At 35.7% G+C, this 22,726-nt stretch overlaps 1 protein-coding gene and 1 long non-coding RNA gene across 6 annotated transcripts in view; one reads left to right on the top strand and one right to left on the bottom strand.

Annotated features, from left to right (window-relative positions):
- Positions 1-10,491, bottom strand: part of LOC131491856 (uncharacterized) — a 41,395-nt gene extending 30,904 nt beyond the window's left edge. For 3 of the 4 annotated variants that reach the window (XR_009251681.1, XR_009251683.1, XR_009251682.1), the window contains exons 1-2: positions 10,388-10,491; positions 10,229-10,292 (exon numbers count right to left, since the gene is read on the bottom strand). This is a non-coding gene — a long non-coding RNA (uncharacterized LOC131491856). Of the gene's footprint in view, positions 1-9,010; positions 9,112-10,228; positions 10,293-10,387 lie in introns of all 4 variants that reach the window. The other variant, XR_009251684.1, reaches the window with a different exon arrangement.
- The window catches only part of ADAMTSL1 (ADAMTS like 1), an 877,457-nt gene that overhangs the window by 153,582 nt on the left and 701,149 nt on the right, over positions 1-22,726 (top strand). The window lies entirely within an intron of this gene.

Raw genomic sequence — 22,726 nt, 5'->3', positions numbered from 1 at the left:
TTACAAATTGTGTCATATCCCCTTTTCTGAGAATATGTACACAAAATGAGAGAGAAACGTACACTGTATTAGAAAGGGCATGGACAGCAGCCAGGAAACTAGATTACTGTAAATTATGCTCTTTCTACAAATGACTGACTATTGGATCTGGGGCAAGTCACTTAACCCTGAATGCCAAAACCCTGCATTGAAATAGCAGCTTACAAAACACTTTAGTAATCAAGTTGTCGTTTTTTAGGGATAACCACCCTATGTGGTACACTTTATCTTATCCTTTTTAGGATGATTAGGAAATTATATCAATTAGGAAACTGAGGCCCAGAAGCTTTAAGTGATTTGCCCAAATAGCAGGGTTGGACTTGAGTGTAGATAATCTAGTCCAGGTCATGGACCAGATCTGCTCTGTAGTCATCCATTTCTACTCTATTGTCATCCTGTCTGCTTTCACTGTAGACCCAGCAATGCCCATCTAGACCAATACAATTTGTATTTTGAGTTAAGAAAAACCAAACTACTCTCTTATTGTAACTAGCCTTGAAAACACTTATTTGAAATTGAAAACTGTTACTATTTTATGTATTTGTGACTCAATCTTTTTATACTGATGATTTATCTGGCAGCATCATACATACATTTAAAGTAAAGAATATTTCTGGGGCGCCTGGGTGGCTCAGTCGGTTAAGCGGCCGACTTCGGCTCAGGTCATGATCTCGCGGTCTGTGAGTTCGGGCCCTGTGTCGGGCTCTGTGCTGACAGCTCAGAGCCTGGAGCCTGTTTCGGATTCTGTATCTCCCTCTCTCTGACCCTCCCCTGTTCATGCTCTGTCTCTCTCTGTCTCAAAAATAAATAAACGTTAAAAAAATTAAAAAAAAAAAAGAATATTTCTAGTTGTGTTTCCCACATGAAGATTACGTGGTGTCTTGAACACATCATTCTCCTGGAAATAGGAAAACATTATACAGCTTGCTAATATTTCTGCAACTTGCAGCTCTGTGCTATGGAGGACTTTGGGAAGTCTAGTCCACCAGATTCAGTAGGCAGAGAATGAATGTGGTTCCAGAATAGAAAACTGCTCTTTTAATTCTGAAGACCACTGAGATGCCAGTCAATCTAGTGCTTACAGCTGTGTGCCTCCAAATGTATTTATTATTTTTTCACATTTAGTCATGCTTTATTGTGAAAAGAGTATCTTTTTTTTTCCCCAAGCTTGTAACACAGATAATTCTTTTCCATTGTTTTTTCTGCCTTGTATTACTCTCACTTTATAAAACATTCCCAGTCTTTTAGAATAGTTAACCATCCCACAACTGACCTTGTACACGATAGTACACAGTAGTCCTATTAAACATTTAACAAGACTTGATGAAAATTGCATTCATATGGATCATGGCAAAACTCTTTAATATCAGTCTATCTAAATGATACATTTTTGCATATTTTCATATCCAGTGATTTTTTTTCATTTGGTCAAGCTCATCTTGAAGAAATTAAGATCAGGCATAGAATTTTAAGACTGAGAAAGTGATTTTCTCTCTTTTTTTAAAATACAGACTGAAGAACAAAAGCAGAATCTCTAATTTTTCTTTTTTTTAAATTTTTTTTTTCCAACGTTTTTAATTTATTTTTGGGACAGAGAGAGACAGAGCATGAACGGGGGAGGAGCAGAGAGAGAGGGAGACACAGAATCGGAAACAGGCTCCAGGCTCCGAGCCATCAGCCCAGAGCCCGACGCGGGGCTCGAACTCACGGACCGCGAGATCGTGACCTGGCTGAAGTCGGACGCTTAACCGACTGCGCCACCCAGGCGCCCCCAGAATCTCTAATTTTTATTTGCATTTTTCTCTTTTTTAAAAAGTTTATATATTTACTTTGAGAGACAGAGAGAACTGCACACGTGTATGAGAGTATGAGCGGGGGAGGGGTAGAGAGAGAATCCCAAGTGGGCTTCTCACTGGGAGCCTGATGTAGGGCTCGAACTCATGAACCATGAGATCATGACCTGAGCTGAAACGAAGAGTCAGACACTTAACTGACTGAGCCACCCAGATACCCCTATTTGTATTTTTAATGTAATTTTAATAGTTGAGTTTTTTAAAGATTATGATATAAGAATATGTAAATAGGGGTGCCCAAGTGGCTCAGTCGGTTAAGTGGCCGACTTCAGCTCAGGTCATGATCTCATGGTTCGTGGGTTCAAGCTCCATGTTGGGCTCTGTGCTGACAGCTCAGAGCCTGGAGCCTGCTTCTAATTCTGTCTCCCTCTCTCTCTGCCCTTCCCCCACTCACAATCTCTCTCTCTCTCTCAAAAATAAACAAACATTAAAAAAATAAAAAAAAAGAATATGTAAATAGTATCTGCACTATTTTAGCCAATAGCCTTAATACCTTGAATAAAAAGCTATAGCTGTGAAGAAACAAGAGTATGCTCATCATAGATAAACTATAGATAAACTCTTTACATGTACTTAGGACATAAGTAGAAGATTAAGATTATTGAAGACTATTATATAATAAAGGTTATAAATTGGTAGTTTAATATGCATTAAAGTGCTTTTACTTATGCATCATTCTTTTGGAATACATCTGTTGGAGTAATTTTTTTTAAATAAAAACAAAACATGAGTAAGCACGTTTGCAACTATAGTTATTTTTAATGTTGAAAATTGAATTCACACTTTTTAGGGCAGCAGACTTCTTTAAGGGCATAGCGGTACCTTAATTTTATCAAATAACATAAAGCAGTGCTTATCTTCAGTTTTGAATGAGTAGAAAATGTAAGCTAAGGTGGGGATTTGCAATTTTATTACTTTTTACCAAGACCAATCCCCTATTTTTAATTCTTTTTATTGTTTTATTTATTTTTTGAAGGAGAGAGAGAGCATGAGCGAGGGAGGAGCAGAGAGAGAGAGCGAGACACAGAATTCGAAGCAGGCTCCAGGCTCTAAGCTGTCAGCACAGAACCCTATGTAGGGCTCCAACTCACGAACTGTGAGGTCATGACCTGAGCCGAGATCGGACGCTGAACCGACTGAGCCACCCAGGCGTCCCTCCCCTATTTTTAGCCTCTAAAGAACACCTGAGGCACATACCACCCTTCACATGTTCACTGGTAAAGCCTCCCCAAACTAGATGACCCCCCCAGAGCTATGAATCCCTGCCTCTGGCTTGTCTCTAGATGATCTCCTGGTATGGTCTCAGACAGATGCTGGGCTCGTTCCTCCCATGTCCCTCAGCTTAGCTACTGTGAAGGAACTGGCAGGAGGAGGAGCTGAGAAGAGGAAGAGGTAAAGAAGGAAGAAGTAAAAGAGGTTAAGGGACTAAGAAAGAGTGGCCTCAATTATCTAAAAATCTTTAAATGATGAACTACATAAGAAAATTGATAAGGAGGGTAGAAAAGCCCATAATTAAAAGTGAAAACCACTGAGGTGCCTGGCTGGCTCAGTTGGTGAAGCGTGTGATTCTTGATCTTGGAGTTGTGGGTTCAAGTCCCATTTAGGTGTAGGAATTACTTAAAAATAAAACCTTTAAAAAAACGTAAAAGTTAAAACCAATGTGACCAACTGCAAGTGAAAATGATATGCCGCAACTTATGTTCTAGGAACTTAGACTCTGATACAATCAACTGCTAAGCAAAATATTGTTGGTTGAGGGTTAAATAAATGGAGAAAATAAAAGCATGTCTATTGAAATAGCATTATAGACCCACATATGGAACATAAGATTTGAGACCAGTAAAAAGGATTTGGGGCCAAACATTAATTTTTTATCTCTAAGTTTGACTACTATTTAAGTCAATTAGTGAGGTCTTCGGGGTCACTGGAGCAGAGATAGTCTGAGAAACCTAGGAGAATTGGAAAATCAGTGATTAAGTGTAGGTTAAGACACTTTGAAAGCATGTTTTTCTTGTATAACTTCCAGGCTGAAGGCTAGAACTCTGTAGCACCGAAATATCTCAAGATATTTATCTAACATTGGCTAAAGTCATTGAAGAAGAAAGTGATTGTGTTAGGAAATCTTTCAATGCCAATGAGACTAGGCTTTTCTGGATAAAAATGCCCATAAGCTTGACTATGGCATACATCACCCAAGAAAAATCTATGTCTGGTTTTAATGTTGGTATTTAGCCTTTGGCTAGGTTCAAATGCTGTAGGTAATTTCAGGCTTAAACCCGCACTTGTGTAAAGCTCTGAAAAATCTCAGAGCACTTAAGAGTTATATGAAAGACAGACCTGCAGTCATCTGGAATTCTAATTCCAAACCTGGTGCAACCAGGGTTCTTTATGAGGAACAATTTGCTCTTTTGTGCCTGCTATTCGGGATTGTGTGAATAACCTTGTCCATAAGGCATTAATTTTAAACAATGGTTCTGGATATTCGGTATAACTTGTAAATATAATTCCTGACATTAATGTTAGCTTATTTCCCCCACTTCCAACATGATATTCTTGCTCTTGCCCTGAAAATTTAGTTATTTATTACTCTTTTTTTTTTTTTTTTTTTTAGAATTACTACCTTAGAAAACCCTTTGCCCCAATTCTCATTTTGATAGACCAAGACCATCGTCCTGTTTTCTCTGTACTCAGAATTCTAGACATGAGTCAGTAAAGATGAAATAAAGTGTTCTGAAAATTAAGGGAGGCCAATTAAAACATTCAAAATGGAAAATAATCTTTGCTTTGATTCTTAAGAATACTTCTCTCCTCCCATTTCCCCATTTAAACAGACTTTCCTACTTCCCCAGCCACTTCACAGAGTGAGGTAAAATTCCTTGCCTTAGTGAAACTCAAGACTCTTATCTTGAGACACTGCTTCTCATACCAATTAGGTAAGTGTGGTCTGCTCTTTGCAGTTGGATTAGGATGTGGTGATGGAATTCTCCCAGCTTCTAATTAGTGTGCAATTCATAGTCATATCTGAAGCTGTGAAGTAAACCAATCAATTACCATGCCTAGCTCAAGCTGACTTCCCCTGCTTCCCCTCTCCCTCCCTCCCTCACTCCCTCCCAAGTGCCAAACACTATTCTAGGTGTTGAAGACCAAAAGTGAACAAAACAGACAAAAATCCTTACCATCATGTAATGTACACTATGGTGAGGCACAGATATACACAATTAAAATATATGTCTTGTCAGATGATGGTCCATATTGGGGATAAAAATAAAGCAGGCAGGGGAGATGAATGAAGGTAGACAAGGACTGCGATCTTAAATAGTATCATTAGGTAAGACTCTGGTAACAATCTGACATTTGAGCAAACCATGTGGTGTGGGTGTCTGGAGGAAGAGTGTTCAAAGCTGGGGAAACAGTAAGTGCTGGTGTGTTTTAGAAAGAGCCGGAGGTGGTGAGACAAGTGGAAGGAGGGAAGAAACAATAGCAGACATGTTGAGAGAGGGACAGATTATATAGAACCTTGAAGACTGTTTTTACTCTAAAGAAGATGTGAGCCCTCTGGAAACAATAGAGGAACTAATGCCCAGACTGTCTGGATTTGAATCCCACCTTTTCCACTTAACAGCTGTGTGACCTTGAGCACAATACTTAACCTTTCTGGCCTCAGTTGCCTCCTCTGTAAATGGGGATGGTAATTGTAACTTTACAGGGTTGTGATGATAAAATGACTTACTGTAACTTAAGCACTTTGTACAGTGCCTGGTGGCTAATAAACCTTATATATGTGTTAACTGACTGGTTGGCCACTGGAAGGCTCATCTGCTGCTTAGAGAAATTACTATAGCAGGCTCAGGGCTGGGAGCAGGGATGGCATTGAGGGGATTATCTGTGTAATGCAGGCTAGACATAATAGTGGCTTGGAGCAGGGCAGAGCATTGGAGGTGGTGAGAAATGGTCTGATTATAGATCTATTTGGAGCGTAGAATCAACGAGATCAACTGTCGAACCAGATATGAAGTGTGAGAAGAAGAGGAGAGTCAAGGAGGACTCCAGGAATTTTGCTCTCAGCAAATTGTCATTTACCAAAATGGAGGAAGACTATGTGTGAAGCAAATTTTTTTTGAAAATCAGGAATTCCGATTTTAGGCATATAAGGTTTGATGTGTCCCTCGGTCATCTAAGTGGCATTGACTAGGCAGATGTTTTCTTTGTTATAGAGCAAAGCAGGCATCAGAGGGAGTCCAAACTAAAGGGAAAGTAGACCTCCCCAGAGAAAGGGATCACCAAATAAAGGAGAGAAGCCCGCAAGCAGTTAGCCATTGCAATTACAGTTTGAAGGAATAGAACCTAACGTTAAATAAAACTGAATGACCAGCGGCTGGAAATCTATTGCCTGTGCTTCACACAAAGGAATTTATAATGAATAAAAAAGTGAAATAGCCCAAATCGATTTCTTTAAGAGCCATCGCAAAATCCTAAATCTTCTTAAGGATTAGATGAGGTTAGATGAGCATCTCCCCAATCCTGCCTCTCTGAATCCCATGACTATCTTAACTACATTCTTCTACGTTCTGATTTATTATCATAAAAATAAAGCAGTTATTATTAAGCAGTAAGATAAGAACTGGTACTGTACACTTTGATATACAGCATATTAGATACAATTTTAAGGGATTGGTAACTGCACTGCTTTGTTTAATTGATTTAGATGTACTTTAGAAAACTTTTAAATGATATCTGACAAGGAAGGTTATAGTTGATTAAATTGCTGCTTATAACAATTTCGGTATAAAGTTGGGCATTGGTCCTTGATTAAGGCCATTGTTATATTTTAATTTTGCATATGTTAACTTCGTCTTTTTTATTTCAAGCACTTTGAAAACAGTGTCTACTTCTTATATTTTATGTTTTCCATATTCAAGGCTTCTGATTTTGATGACTTAGGATTGCTGATTGCTTGCAATTTTAAGAAGACTCAAACATTGGTCTATTATTTAAACTCCACAATCAACTCTTCTTATAAAGGCATCTCCTAATCAAAAATCTCATGGGATTGAGTTAATTTTGTTATTAGACATTTAATTCTTGGGTTTGCTTGACTTGTTGTATAAACTTGGTTTTTTTGCTTTTGTCTCTCTCATCACATTCTAAAGTTAATTTCAGTCGTAGCCCTCTTTTTACTCGCTTCCTGAACACTTAAAAAAAGAAGGGGTGGGAGCTTTCAGCTGGAAAGTTTTCACGCTTAATTTTATCTCAAAGCACTATCTTCTTGAAAGTTTTAGCAAAATACATTTAGCAATAGGTATATTTTACAGAGGGAATAAAGTTTCCATTTAAAAAAAAATTTTTTTTAGTGTTTATTTCTGACACAGAGAGAGAGCATGAGTGGGGGAGGGGCAGAGAGAAAGGGAGACACAGAATCAGAAGCAGGCTCCAGGCTCGGAGCTGTCAGCACAGAGCCTGACGCGGGGCTCAAACTCACGAACCTTGAGATCATTACCTGAGCCGAAGTTGGTCGCTCAACTGACTGAGCCACCCAGGCACCCATAAGATTTCCATTTTTAAGCAATTAAGTTTTGTGCATAGACAATAGTTGAATTGATGAAAGTGGAAAAATATGAAAGTGGTGAGTTCTACAAATCAGTTCATACACTCATAAGTTAATTTTTACATATCTCTCCATAAAACAAACTTTCTTATTGATAGATCTAGAGCCTTGTTGCCCTGGAGTTTGGACTTTCATTTTATGATAAAAAAAATTTAGTGTTTGAGTTTAGGATATAGAAAGTTATATAGAAAACAATTTAACAGAGATCATATAGGGACAGTTGAAATAATGGATGTTTACGTAATTTTCTTGACAATATATTTAGATTTTTCTGTAAATAGCAGAGGGAATAATACAAATTTCACTTTTGAGTAAAAGGAACAAAGCAATTTGTATAAGTACCATATCTCATTTCCTAATATTCTTGGTTTTTTGCAATGAGAAGTTGTAGAAAATGTATGTAGTGTCAGCTACTGTCCTTTCAGGATGGAATGGAAGGTGATTGGCCACCTTAGAAGGTTTCAGTGAAATAATAGCCCATCTATTCCTGATTTCCGGGCCCTGTTATTTACATGAAACAATTAGCCTATAGAAATTAAGGTTGATGGAAATTTTTATAGTGTTTTAAACACTAGTCAGTACTTTGATATTCAGTTTGAATACTTGGTTATTAAAAATTACTTGTTCACATCCATTAGGATTGGTATTATAAATAAAAAAAATAAATGTTCGCAGGGATGTGGAAAAACTGGAACCCTATGAATTGTTGGTGTGAACGTAAAATGGTGCTGCTGCTTTGGAAAATGGTGTGGTGAGCCATCAAAAAATTAAACACAGAATTACCATATGATCTAACAATTCTGCTTCTGGGTATATACGCCAAAAAATTGAAAGCAGGGACTCAGATATTTGTACATCCATGTTCACAGTGGCATCAATTACAGTAGCCAAAAGGTGGAGTCAACCCTATATCCACTGATGGATGAAAGGATAAAGAAAATATAGTATATACATACAATGGGATATTATTCATCCTGAAAAAAGAAAGGAAATTCTGGCTCATTTAACAACGTGGATGAAACCTGAAGACATTATGCTAGGTGAAATAAGCCAGATAAAAGGACAAATATTGTATGATCCCACTTAAATGAGGTTCCTAGAGTGGTCAAATTGGTAGAGAGTAGAATGGTGGACTGGTGGTTGTCAGGGGCTGTGGAGAAAGGGACTTGGGGAGTTAGTATTCAATAGGCAGAGTTTAGTTGGAGAAGATGAAAAGAATTCTGAAGATGGAGAGTGGTGATGGTTGCCCAACAATGTGAATGTACTTAATGCCACAGAACTGTGCACTTACAAATGATTAAAATGGTAAATTTTATGTATATTTAACCACAATAAAAAACAGTTACTCGTAAAATAAAACCTACTCCCCTTGAGATTCAAAACCCTTCCAACTTTATCTTCTTTCCTTCATGTCCCTGGGATGTGAAGATGTTTTCCTGCTGTTTTTCATAACCACCTCACCCTTCTGCTCGTGTACACCTGGAATGCCCCTCATGTCACTTCCTCCTCCTACCTGCCCTTCCAGGTTCTCCTCAATGACATCTTCTCCATTAAGCTTTTCTCTCCAACTGGAGAGCATCTCTTCAGTAGGTAGCACTCTGTGTGTGTGAATACCTAACATCAAAACAGTCAGTTGGGTGAATATAATTGATCATCAACTATTCTCCCCACTATACTGTTTTTAAAAATATTTATTTCGTATCAGACATAAGTCTTCACTTCAAAACTGGTTGCTTCTATAACATTTAAATTGGTGCCTTATGTATCTTAATATTGTTAGCATTACCTGTTTTTTGCAAAGGGTCATACTTAAGTGTCATGATAAATTTATCATTCATATTTTTGTTTTTTACAAAAGGAGCATCAAGGAGGTGAGTCTTTGAATTAATAAACCTACATGGAGCCTTGAATCCTGCCCCAGCCTCTGGCTGTGACTCCTTAAGATCTTTGAATGCACTATTTAACTTCCCTCATCCTGAGATTTTTTCTCTATGAAATCAGAATCTTCCTTATACTATGAGTATAAGCTATAGCATCATCAGACAGTGTTTAGGGTACTATTTAAGACATTAGAAAGTGACAGATATTTCCGTTGTGATCCTGGCATCATTTATAGCTGTTTAACTTCATATAAGTCACTTAATTTTCTTAATTCTCAGTTTTCACACTTTCAAATGAGGATAGCAGCCACAATAAGCTTATAGACCTGTGTGACAAGTGGTAATTTGTAAACACAACATGATATTAAAAAGTAAAGGAAAGAAAGTTATAATCATTAAAGCATGGTTCCATCCACCTAGTACAGATAGTACTTGTGCCTTAAATAATAAAGGGATAAAACAGAGGCAGCATAGTACTGTGAGTGGTGTGAATAGTGAGTGCTGGAAAGGTTAAAAAAATCATAAAGGTCAAATAAAATTATCTCATGAAATCCTCTCCTGATTGAGTTCTTTGGGAATGGCCTATGTCAGTTTCTAATCCCAATTTGATAACTCACCTGATAGGTTTTTTTTAATTTTTTTTAATGTTTATTTATTTTTGAGAGAGACAGAGACAGAGTGTGAACAGGGGAGGGGCAGAGAGAGGGAGACACAGAATCCAAAACAGGCTCCAGGCTCTGAGCTGTCAGCACCCAGCCCGACGCGGGGTTCAAACTCACAAGCCATGATATCATGACCTGAGCCAAAGTTGGATGCTTAACCGACTGAGCCACCCAGGCGCCCCAACTCACCTGATATTTTTGTTCATCAGTAGATGTTTCTAGGATACTTCTTCCTCAATCAGATTGGGATTGCCTAGGAAAATAATCAATTGAAAATATTTACTGGGCATTATCTGTGCTTGGAGCTTGGCTGAAGGGACTACGAAATGAGTAAGATATTGTCTTTACCCCATGAATCTTCTAAGACATTTGGGAGAGACCAACATATAAAGAGACATGCCATAATACATGTGAAAGCAGAGAGGAGAGTGATTATCTCCCTGGGGAGGGCAGGGAAGGCTTCACAGAAGAAGCATCATTTGTATTAGGTCATAAAGGATGAGTGGATTTTGCCTGACAGATGACAGTGACAAGTCTTCCCAAGCAGAGAAAATGGCTTAAACAATAGAGTTGAGAAAGGGAAGTGTGTGTGTGTGTGTGTGTGTGTGTGTGTGTGTGTGTGTGTATGAGCATGTACACGCACATGGGTACATATGTACATTTGTTCCAAAGTGAACAATGAATAATTTAAGGATTATCTGCTGTCTTTGGTCTATATCACTACTTCTTTGTTCTTACTGTGGATAATTGAGACAACTCTAATGACATAGGAGCATTTAGAATAAGTTTTTATTCTTGGCATTCGTATTTTAGATTTTCCCAGTCTTTCCCCGATGCTCATGGTCCAAGGGGCTCCTTGTAAGGAATTTTTTATTTGCTCTAGAATCCCCCAATTCCACCTCCCACAAAGATAGTCTGGTCACGATACTTTAGGGCCACCAACAGAATAGCAAGTTGCCAAAATAAATGTTTTCCATCAAGATTTCACACTTGAACTTAATGAAATAGACATTTTCCAAACTGTTTCTTTAGAGCTAAGTTTTTCTTTAAGATTTGTAATGAAAATATTTCATGACCTGTTGACATATTCATATGGTGATTTTCAAAAAGCAGATTTCGTTTACAAAATGGACTTGGCAACAAGTAGGAATATCTGGGAAGTTGAACAAGGCTGTTGACAGGGAAAATTAGGGCTGAATCACAACTGACATTGTTTTGCAGCTGTGCCATTTTTTAAGACTGACCAATGGGACAGGGCCTTATAGTAATAATGCTGAGATTGGCAGCTAATGACCATTCATAATGCAACTGCATGGGTAGAAGTCCACAAGTACAGAAAAACTCATTCATGTAACTGATTTTTCTTGGTAAATGCCAGGGGAGAAATTATTCCATTGAGAAGAAAGATAGTAAAGATGAAATTATGTAGCATTTTTTCAAATGAGCAGAATTAAAAATAAGAAAGATTTTTATATACTCTGTTCTATATTTTCTTTATCGTATCTGTGATACTCACTTAGCTCTTTCACTGGTTGAACTAATTGACTGACAGATATCTAACTTAAATTTATAGTAGCAATGCAGTTTTGACTAGAATATATTTTGTGTTCAAACCAGTAGTTGAAGATTAACAAGGCATGTTCAAATTCAAATGATAAAAGGCAGCATCTGAAATAATTCTAAAAATTAATCACTTTTAACTATTCTTTTAGAGTTTTGGAATTTTTATTAGATCTATTCTCATGTTTCTAAGTTTCTCCTAATATCAGTAGGCTAAAGGATGTAAGAATGATGTAAATTTTGTCACTTAAGGTTCCCTAGTGACAAATCCATAGCTAAAAATCTAACCAAATTCTTTAGATGCTATAAGGTTTGCAATCATTCCTGAAAATAGTATCACAAGACCTTGTGAAGAGTGTGGATTTGAACTTTGGTCTTGGGAGACAAAGAAATTACTTTTCAGTGAGGAAGAGATCACAGAGGACTTCTTGGGGAAGGTGGTATTTGAATCAAGTTTTAAATAGGGAGCATGGGACTGGTGATGATGGGGTTCACTAGGGAGAGAAATATGGGAAGGTAATTGTGCAATGGGACAACTCCAAGAGGAAAGAGAAAGACATGTAATTTTTAGTTGTGTAGGGTATTTGGACAGGTAAGAAGGTCCTAGGTGGAATCCAGGTTTGGAAGTTGATGTAGTATTTTATTTTGACATTTGGAAACATTAAGAGGGTAGTTTTCATTGGATAACACAGCCAGAGTAGATTTCAGAAGTTAGAAACCGAGGCCAGTAAACCTATGTAATAGTTAGCATTTTTGATTGCTTGGTAAATATCATTCACTGTAAAACAAAATTTGGATGCATTTTTAAAATCCTTTAAAGAATTTATTTAGATTTTACAGATGAAGAAATTAAGGCCTATGGTCACTCAGTTGGTAGGTGACAGGCTGAGACCAGCCAGGTTTATGTGACTTCATCACTATTCTCTTGACCATGAAATATCCTACCAGTGTATGAGCTTCTTAGTTATGTGCTTGGTATTACAGTTCTCTGCTTGCTTACATCTTTCTTCCCCCATACACCCTTCACCTATGCATTTATTGCCCACCTGATTTTTTTCCAGTTTTATTGAGATATACTGACAAATAGCATAGTGTAAGTTTAAGAGGTACTATATGGTGATTTGATACAGCTATATGTTGTAAAATGTTACCATGATAAGGTTAGTTAACATTCCCATCGTCTCACATAATTACTTTTGTGTGTGTGTGTGTGTGTGTGTGTGTGTGTGTGTGTGTGTGTGTTTTGAGAACATTTAAGATCCACTCTCTTAGCAAATTTCAAGTATATAGTACAGTATTGTTAACTGGAGTCACACTGCTGTATAGTATAGCCCCAGAATTTATTGATCTTATAATTGTAAATTTGTACTCTTTGACCAAAATCTCCCCATTTACTCCACCACCCAGCCTCTGACAACCACCATTCTACTGTGTTTTTATAGTTCATCTTTTTTAGGTTCCACATGAAGGAGATATCATACAGTGTTTGTCTTTGTCTGTCTGACTTATTTTACTCAGCATAATGCCATCTAGGTCCATCCATGTTGTCACTAATGGCAGAACTTTTTTCTTTTTATGGCTGAATAATACTCCATTGTCTATACATATACCACATTTTCTTTATCCATTCATCCTTGATGGACATTTAGGTTGTTTCATGTCTTGGCTATTTTGAATGATGCTGTAGTGAACATGAGAATGTTTTCTTCAGGAAAGTGAATTAGTTTCCTTCAGGTATATACCCAGAAGTGGGATTGATAGATCATTTGGTAGTTCTATTTTTAATTGTTTGAGTAACTTCCATGTTGTTTTCCATACTAGTTGTACCAATTTACATTCCCACCAACTATGTACAAAGATTCCCTTTTTCTCCATATCCTTGCCAACACTTTTTTTTCAGTTTCTATATCATTTATTTCTTCTCCAATCTTTATTATTTCTTTCCTTCTGCTGGCTTCAGGCTTTGTTATTCTTTTTCTAGCCCCTTTAGGTGTAAGGTTGTTTTTTTTTTTTCTCTCTTTTTCTTTTTTTCTTTTTTTTTCTGTTTCTTAAGGTAAGCCTGTATTGCTGTATACTTCCCTCTTAGGACCACCTTTGCTGCATCCCAAAGTTTTGGACCATTGTATTTTTATTTTCACTTGTTTCCATGTATTTTTTAATTTCTTCTCTGATTTCCTGGTTGACTCATTCATTGTTTAATAGCATGTTGTTTAAACTCCATGAATTTGTGGTCTTTCCAATTGTTTTTAAATTTTATTTATTTATTTTGAAAGAGAGAGAGAGAGCAAGGGAGGGACAGAGAGAGAGGGGGAGAGAGAGAATCCCAAGCAGGTTGTGCATTGTCAGTATAGAGCCCAATGCAGGGCTCTAACACAACTGTGAGATCATGACCTGAGCCAAAATCAAGAGTTGGATACTTAACTGACTGAGCTACCCAGGTGCCCCAGTCTTTACAATTTTTTTTCTTGTGGTTGACTTCTAGTTTCATAGTGTTTTGGTTAGTAAAGAAGTGTGGTATGATTTCACTCTTTTTCATTGTTAAGACCTGATTTGTGACTTAACATGTGATCTATTCAGATCTTCTTGATCTCATGTGCACTTGAAAAGAATGTGTATTCTGCTGTTGTAGGATAGAAATGTTCTGAATATATCTGTTAAGTCCATCTGGTCCAGTGTGTCATTCAAAGCCATTGTTTCCTTGTTGATTTTCTATTTAGATGATCTGTCCATTGATAAAAGTGGGGTGTTAAAGTCCCCTACTATCATTGTATTATTATCAGTTAGTTCCTTTATGTTTGTTATTAATTGTTTTATGTATTTGGGTGCTTTCATGTTGGGTGCATAAATATTTACAAACCTCTTATCTCTTAGTGTTTTAGAAATAGCCACTCTAATGGCTGTGAGATGATATCCTATGGTGGTTTTGGTTTACATTTCCTGATGATTAGTAACGTTGAGCACCTTTTCATATATCTGTTGGCCATTTGTATGTCTTCTTTCTAAAAATGTCTATTCAAATCCTTTGCCTATTTTTAGTTTTTTATTTAAATTTATTTCCTATTGAATTGTATGAACTTCTAGTATATTTTGGATATTAATCCTTTATCAGATATGTGGTTTGCAAATATTTTCTTCCATAAACTGCTTTTTCATTTTATTTATTATTTCTTTTGCTATGCAGACGATTTTTAGTTTGATGCAGTTCCACCATTAATTTTTTATTTTTTGCTTGTGTTGCTTGTACTTTTGGTGTCCTATCAAAAAAAATTGTTGGAAAGACCAATGTCAAAAAAGCTTTTCCCCTATGTTTTTTTTGTTTGTTTGTTTTGTTTTGTTTTTTTGTTTTGTTTTTTTTTTGAGGAGTTTTATAGTCTCAGGTATTATGTTTAAATCATTAATCCATTGTGAGTTAATTTTTGTGAGTGGTGTAAGTTAGGGGTCCAATGTCATTTTTTTATTTTGCATGTGAATATACAGCGTTCCCATTTATTGAATGGACTATCTTTCCCCAGAGAATATTCTTGGCTCCCTTATCAAATAGTGTATGAAACTATATGTGATGGAATATTTCTGCATTCTTGATTCTTTTCCAATGGTCTACGTGTTTTTATCAAATTATTTTAATTACTATAGTCTTGTAATATAGTTTGGAATCAGGATATGTGATGCCTCCAGGTTTGTTTGTCTATCTCAGATTGCTTTGGCTCTTTGGGGTCTTTTGTAGTTTTATACAAATTTTAGAATTTTTTTTTCTATTTCGGTAAAAAATGCTATTAGGGTTGTGTCAGGAATTTCAATGAGTCTGTATAGGTGGACTGAGTAGCATGCACATTTTAACAATATTAACTTCTGATCCATGAATGTTTGTTATTTATCCATTTATTTGTGTCTTTTTCAATTTGTGTCATCAGTGTCCTATAGTTTTCAGTGTACACATCTTTCACTTCTTTGGTTAAATTCATTCCTAGATATTTTATTGTTTTTATGCTATTGTAAATGGGATTGTTGTCATCAAAAATTTTCTTAAAGTACAGTTGACACACAACGTTACATTCGTTTCAGCCAAAATTGGGATGAATGGGTATCCTTGTCTTTTTCCTGATCGTAGAGGAAAAGCTTTTAGCCTTTCACCATTGAATGTGTTAGCTATGGGTTGTCGTACATAACCTTTACTATGCTGAGGCATATTTCTTGTATACCAAATTTGTTGAGAGTTTAAGCGTAGTGAATTTTGTCAAAGCTTTTTCTTCATCTATTGAGATGATCATATAATTGTTATTCTTCATTACATTAATGTGCTGTGTCACATTTATTGATTTGTGTATGGTGAATCATTCTTGCATGCCAGGGATAAATGCCACTTGATTATGCTGATGGCCCTTTTAATGTGATGTTAAATTGGGTTTGCTAGCATTTTGTTGAGAATTTTTATATCTGTAGTCACCAGGAATATTGGTCTGTGTATTTCTTTTCTCATAATGCTTTTATCTGGCTTTGGTATCAGGGTGATGCTGGCCTTGTAAAATGAGTTTGGAAATACTCTGTTCTCTTAAGTTTTTTTGGATGAGTGTGGGAGAGATTGACATTAATTCTTCTTGAAAAGTTTTAATGAATATATCCACCTGTGTATCAGGTATACTATCAATATATACTACATTTCCATCATCAAAAAATGCTCCCTTGTCCACCTAGTCAGTTATCTATCCCTACCCTAAGCAAATCCCAATGTGCTTTATCACTCTATACTAGATTTGTCTTTCCTAGAGTTTGATATAAATGAAATAATGTGATACATACCCTTTTGGGTCTGGCTTCTTTGGTACAGCATAACATTTTTGAACATTGTGTGTATCAGTATTGCTATATAGCCTTCCAGTGTAGGCGTATATCACGATTTGTTGATCCATTCACCTGTTGACAGATATTGGTATTGTTTCTGGTTGTGGCTATTATGAGTAACACTGATATAAACTTATGTGTACAATATTTTGGTAGTTATATATTTCCATTTCTCTTGGGTAAATACTTAGAAATACAATTGCTGGGTCTTATGATAACTGTATATTTAACTTTATAAGAAACTTCCAGACTATTTTTTCTCAAAGTTATTGTCATTTTAACTTACTATCACAAATGTATAAACGTCTGGTTGCACCACATCCTTAGTAACATTCTGTATTTTTTTTTCAAATTTTAGTCTATCTAATTGGCATGTTGTGGTATATCACCGTAATTTTAGTTGGCATTTTCCACATTAATGATATCGAGTATCTTTTCACATGAGTATTTGCCATTCACATGTCTTTGTTGTCTTTTATAGACTTTGTAAATTTAGTTTTTGCCTTCCTATTGCTTAGTTGTAAGGATTCTTTACATATTTTGGATACAATCCTTCATCAAGTATATTTTTATAGTTTATTATTATTTTTTAAGGTTACTGCGTTTTTTGTATACTGAGAAATCTCTACATATTTCCAAGGTGGTGAAGAATTTTTCTTATTCTTTTTCCAGAAGTTTTACAGTTTTACCTTTTAGATTTAGGTCTGTGACCCATTTTCAATTAATTTTTGTATGTGATATAAGGTAGAGATTGAGGTTTATTTTATTCTCCAGATTAATACCCAGTTTTTATAGCAACATTTATTGTAAAGATTATTCAGTTTCCCATTGAATTATATTAGTACCTTTGTCAAAAATTGTATGAGTCATTTATGAAATTTGTTTTGTTCTGTTTGTTTATAATACTACACTGACTTGATCAATATTATCTTATAGTTGTCTTGAAATGAGGTAGTGTAAGTCCTTCAACTTTGCTCTTCCCTTTATAAGGTTATTTTGACTATTCTAAGTTCTTTGCAATTTTATATGAGGTTTAGAATCATTTTATCAGTTTATGCAAAATCTTGCTAAGATTATAATTTCAATTGTGTTAAATTTATTGATCAATTTAGAGGGAAAGGAAATCTTAATACTTCTGGGTTTTTCAATTCATGAACACAATATGTCTGTCTTTTAATTTAGATATTCTTTAATTTATTCACAGTATTATTTTGTAGTTTTCAGTGTAGACAACTTGGATATATTCTGGTAAATTTATTCTTGATTATTTATATTTTAAAATATTATTTTAAGTGATATTATGTTTTAAATAGAATTTTCCAGATGTTGCTAGAGGCATGTAATTGATTTGTGTATGTTGATCTTATAACATGCAGTCTTGCTAAATTAAGTTATTAAATCTAATAGTTTATTTTGATAGATTTTTTTTAGTATTATTTGTATAGACAATAATGTTTTCTGCAAACAGTGTTTAACAACTTTTCTTTTTTTAATCTATGAGCTTTTTACTTGTGTATCTTGCCCTGTTGCATTGGTTAGAATCTTCAGAGTATAATGTGGAATGATAGTGGGAAAGATATTCTTGCTTTGGGGACTGTAGATACTCTTCCTTTGTCCTTAGGTAAAAGCAGTATTTCATCAAGTATGGCATAAGTTGTTGGTTTCTTTGTAGATTTACAAGGATAGAAGTTTCCAACTATTTCTAGTGTGCTGAAATATTTCTCATAAATAGGCATTGAATTTGGTGACATTTTTTTCTCTGTAACTGTTAAGAACGTTATTTTTAATTCTGATAATATGACAAATTATCTTAATTTTTAATTACTTTTACTGATTCTTTTTTTGGAATTCCTGAGATAAATCTCATTTTATCATGATAGATTGTTCTTTTTATATGTAGTTGAATTCTGTTTACTCATTTTTTTCAGGGAATTTTTACAGTGATGTTCATGAGAAATATTTGTACATTTCATTTTTTTGTAATAATCCTTTTCAGGTTTTGGTATGAGGGTTTTCCTACTCTTATAATACGAGTTAGAATGCATCCCCCTCCGTCTCTATGTTCTGGAAGAGTTTATATAAAATCTAAATACTTTATCAAATTCATTAGTGAAATAAGTGGACCTGGATTTTGGGTTGAACTCTTTGATTATGAGTTCAATTTCTTGAGTAGACAGAGCTCTTGATATTTTTTGAATGTTTATTCTAGAGAGAAAGAGAGCACAAGCAGGGAGGGGCAGAGAGAGAGGGAGACAAAGAATCTAAAGCAGGCTCCGGGCTCTGAGCTGTCAGCGCAGAGCCTGACACAGAGTTTGAACCCATGAACCGTGAGATAGTGACCTGAGCTGAAGTCAGCTGCTTAACTCTCTGAGCCACCTGGGCTCCTGGTATTTTTAAAAGTATTTTGTATTTTCTGTCTGTCTGTCTTGGTTAATCTTGCTACGGATCATTAATTTTATTAATATTTTCAAGTAATCCAACTTGGGTTTTGTTAAATTTCTCCATTGTCTTCCATTTCATTAAATTCTCCTTATTATTTATTTCTTTCACACACACACACATACATACATACACACACACACACACTGTGTTGTATATTTTTTTTCATTTCTCTGGTTTTCTTCAGAGACTCATCTACATTTTGGATTTTCTTTGTCTATCTTCAATATTTGACACCTTCTCTTGAATCCTTTTTCCTTCTTCTTTTTTTTACATTTTTTAAGTTTTCTCTTTTTACCTTCCATTTCTATTAAGATGTTAGCTCTTGTCATCGTATGTTGTTTTCCTTCTAATTTAGTTTTACAACTGATATAATTTTTCTTATTTCTAATTCTTTTCTGATGAAATTATATCATTTCTGAGTTTTTTAATTCTCATTTATTTTATCCTTTATTTATTGTACTATTTTCTTAATATGCTTTAGCCTAGTTAAATACATAGCCTAGTTAGATAAATAGAATGTTACGGTTTTAAACTGTTTTGTGGAGATGTCTTTTAAGCATATTTTCTTTCTCTGTACTAGTCATTCACTTTCTTTGTCCTTTTTTTTGCTTTCAATAACTTTCCATGGGGGTTGACCTCAGTAATTTTATGTTACTCATTTTTATGTGGAAGTTGTTTCCCTGAACTTTTAGGCGGAGCATCAGGTTAGTTTTTCTAACTTCAAGAATTCTTTTTATGTGCTCTTAAAAAATATGGCAAAAGTACAAATGAAAGACTAGTTTTTAAATGAGACATCTTTACTAGTAAAACTGATTTGGGAGTTATTTACATGGAGGCAATAGCTGGAATATTTGGGGTGGACGAGCTTTCCAAAGGAACAAATGAAGAAAAAGGACAAAGGTCCAAAAACAGGAAATACTGAAAATTCATACTTCCTGGCAAAAGATGAAAAAAAAAAAAACTTTAGAAAGAGGGTAGTTCTAGATTTAAGAGGAGGAATGGAATGGTGTCTTGAAGTTAAGAGAAAACTGTGACTAAAAAGAGATGGCAACAGGGTTTAAAATGACATAAAGCAAGTTAGTAAAATTAGGGCTCAGTAAAATCACTGATATAGTTGATTAGAGGAGGTGAGAGTAGCAAGTATGAAAACCTTATTTGACAAGTGTAGTGGTGGAGAGAACAAGGGAAGAGTTAATGTGAACGGTAGAGTTGAATAAAATCTTTTTGTCCAAGGTAGTTGCAATCTGATTATGTGTGAAAGCCAAGAGAAAAAAAATATAATCTGTGAAGAGAGAAAAATCGAAGATACTAAAGAGAGACGATAAATGAGAAACAAAGGAAATATGAGGAAATTCAGGGATTTTCTTCCTCTGAAATATGAGGAAAAGTAGAAAAATACATAAAAAATAGACTTGCAGTTCAGAAGACCAGTAAACATATATTGAAAGAAGATTCATCTAAAAAATATAGCAACTTGCTTTCTGAAATTTCCTGACTCTACTGCCCTCCTCCATTTTCTCCTGTAACCTTCTCTTTTCTTCATCTTTGTTTTCCCTTTCCTGCGCAATTCATATTCCACTCCAAGCAGTTTCTTTTCAGCGTGAGCCACTGTCTTGGTAGTCCTGGCTGCTTAGTTTTGAATGTCCACAGGGGTCAGCCTGCCTTACTCCCTTAAGACCTTACCATGAGCCCCTTGTATGCACCTATTACTCGATTGGCCAAACCCTTCTCAGTTTCAGCTTCTGTTCTGAAATCAGCCTGCCTTATTATATATTAAATACCTGTTGGGTATTTCAGGAGTCTTTGCTTCTCTGGTGTTTCAAATATCCCATTGTTTCTCTATGCTGTCTCCCACACAAACATTGATATCATGCCGTTTTTTTTGTTTGTTTTTTGTTTTTTATTGGTGGTGGCTTATCCTCATCTGATCAAGTTGGAGATTCATGGGGATACATTGTGACTACTTTTGATGTATATGTTGTCTGTGTGATTTTTTTCCCCTTCCCTCTTCCCTCTTCTCTTCCCTCTCTCCCTCCCTTTCTTCCATCTAGATACATTATCTTTTTAAGACCACTATGGTTTCTACCATCTTTCTAGAGTTCCTACAGAGAACCGGTTTTTAAAAATATATTCTAGGGGCGCCTGGGTGGCTCAGTCCGTTAAGCATCCGACTTCGGCTCAGGTCACGATCTCACAGTCTGTGAGTTCCAGCCCCGCGTCGGGCTCTGGGCTGATGGCTCAGAGCCTGGAGCCTGCTTCCGATTCTGTGTCTCCCTCTCTCTCTGCCCCTCCCCCATTCATGCTCTGTCTCTCTCGGTCTCAAAAATAAATAAAAACGTTAAAAAAATAAATAAAAATATATTCTAAAGGAAATCAAATACAGAGAAACGAATCAAATGTAGACAATGTTTCTTGAAAAGTTTGAAAAACACTTGTCCTCGATAGCACAATCTCGTCAAAATATCTGCTGCTTGAGCCACTTCTCAGGGCTCTTGTTCTGGTCCAGCATAGGTCCTGGGAAGGAGAATTACCCTGAACTAAGGACAGAGGGTGGAGTTCTAAGAGATTCAGAGATAATGAAGACAATTACTTTAGGTAGGAGTAAATGAATGTGCTATATTCAAGTAAGAGGGAATACTTGAGAATCTACCTGATCAGAAGAAAAACAAAGAAGAACTAGCTGGCCCTTAGTTCTTATGGTGATGGGAAAGGCTACACATCCTTACTCTGGGTCAGAGGAGGGGGTTTCTTGTCTCACATTCATGTTCTTCCTGGTAAGAAGGTTGATTCTATGTATGAATTAGATAATGATGACAAGTCAGAGGCACATAAGCGATTGCTATTTCATTGAGTGCCTTTTGGGAAAGGTGTTACTTAATATTATATATATATATATATATATATATATATATATATATATATATGAATATTTTAATATATATATTAGATATATGAAGAAACTCCTTGAAAGGATGCCATTCTAAATCGTTATGAATGCAATCTGCTACTTTCTAGTTTAGGTTGATTTTTTCACATATTCAGATTTCTTGTAGTGTTTGTATATGTCCTTTATTTGATACCCAAGTCTTGAAATTCACTTATTTCTGAAAATATTATTTACCGTGTGCCTGAGATAAAGCCATGGTATATCATGGTCTTTTTCCTACATATCATATACAAATGTGGCAGATCATAAATGTTTCAAAAAAGTATTTAAGGTAGAGAGGAAATATTGGTTCAGTTAGTTAGTGGTCACTTATGCATGAAGAAACAGAATGATTAATGGAAGAGTTAGAAGTGAGCAACATTTTAGGTGATTAATATGATTTTGACAAGCAGGATATGGAAGTGGGGAATGGAGAAAGAACAGAGCAAACCATCCAGCAAGAGGGGCTGGCTTGAACAAAGTTATCAGGGTACCAAAGATACCTTGCTCAGGCAACATCAAAAGGACCAGTTTGGCTAGAATATGTGACATGTAAGGAAGTTGTGAGCATTAGTCTAAAAAGCTTATACATATTATCAAGGAGGGTAATGGCAGGTAGAGGGATCTGTACTTAATTTTGTAGATTAAAAAGCTCTTCCAGAAGTTTTCAAATAATAGACTTATGTGATCAGAGCTAAAAGATAACTCTTGGTGCAGGATGGGTCAAAGAGGATAGAGTACAGAACTATGGAGATCACAGTTATGACACTTTTCAACTTGATTATGACAATGCTGTTTGGTTTTGTTTAAGTTTGAACTGATGCCCTTGACTATTAGCCTTCTCTTCTCCCTGTGCATATGTACACATGTCACTTTTATGTCTGTTGTCTGAAAAGCAGACTGTGTATTAAAAAATGGTT

This window comes from Neofelis nebulosa, chromosome 12 (assembly GCF_028018385.1).
Source record: "Neofelis nebulosa isolate mNeoNeb1 chromosome 12, mNeoNeb1.pri, whole genome shotgun sequence".
NCBI lineage: Eukaryota > Metazoa > Chordata > Mammalia > Carnivora > Felidae > Neofelis > Neofelis nebulosa.
This window is presented reverse-complemented; position numbering and strand designations above follow the sequence as displayed.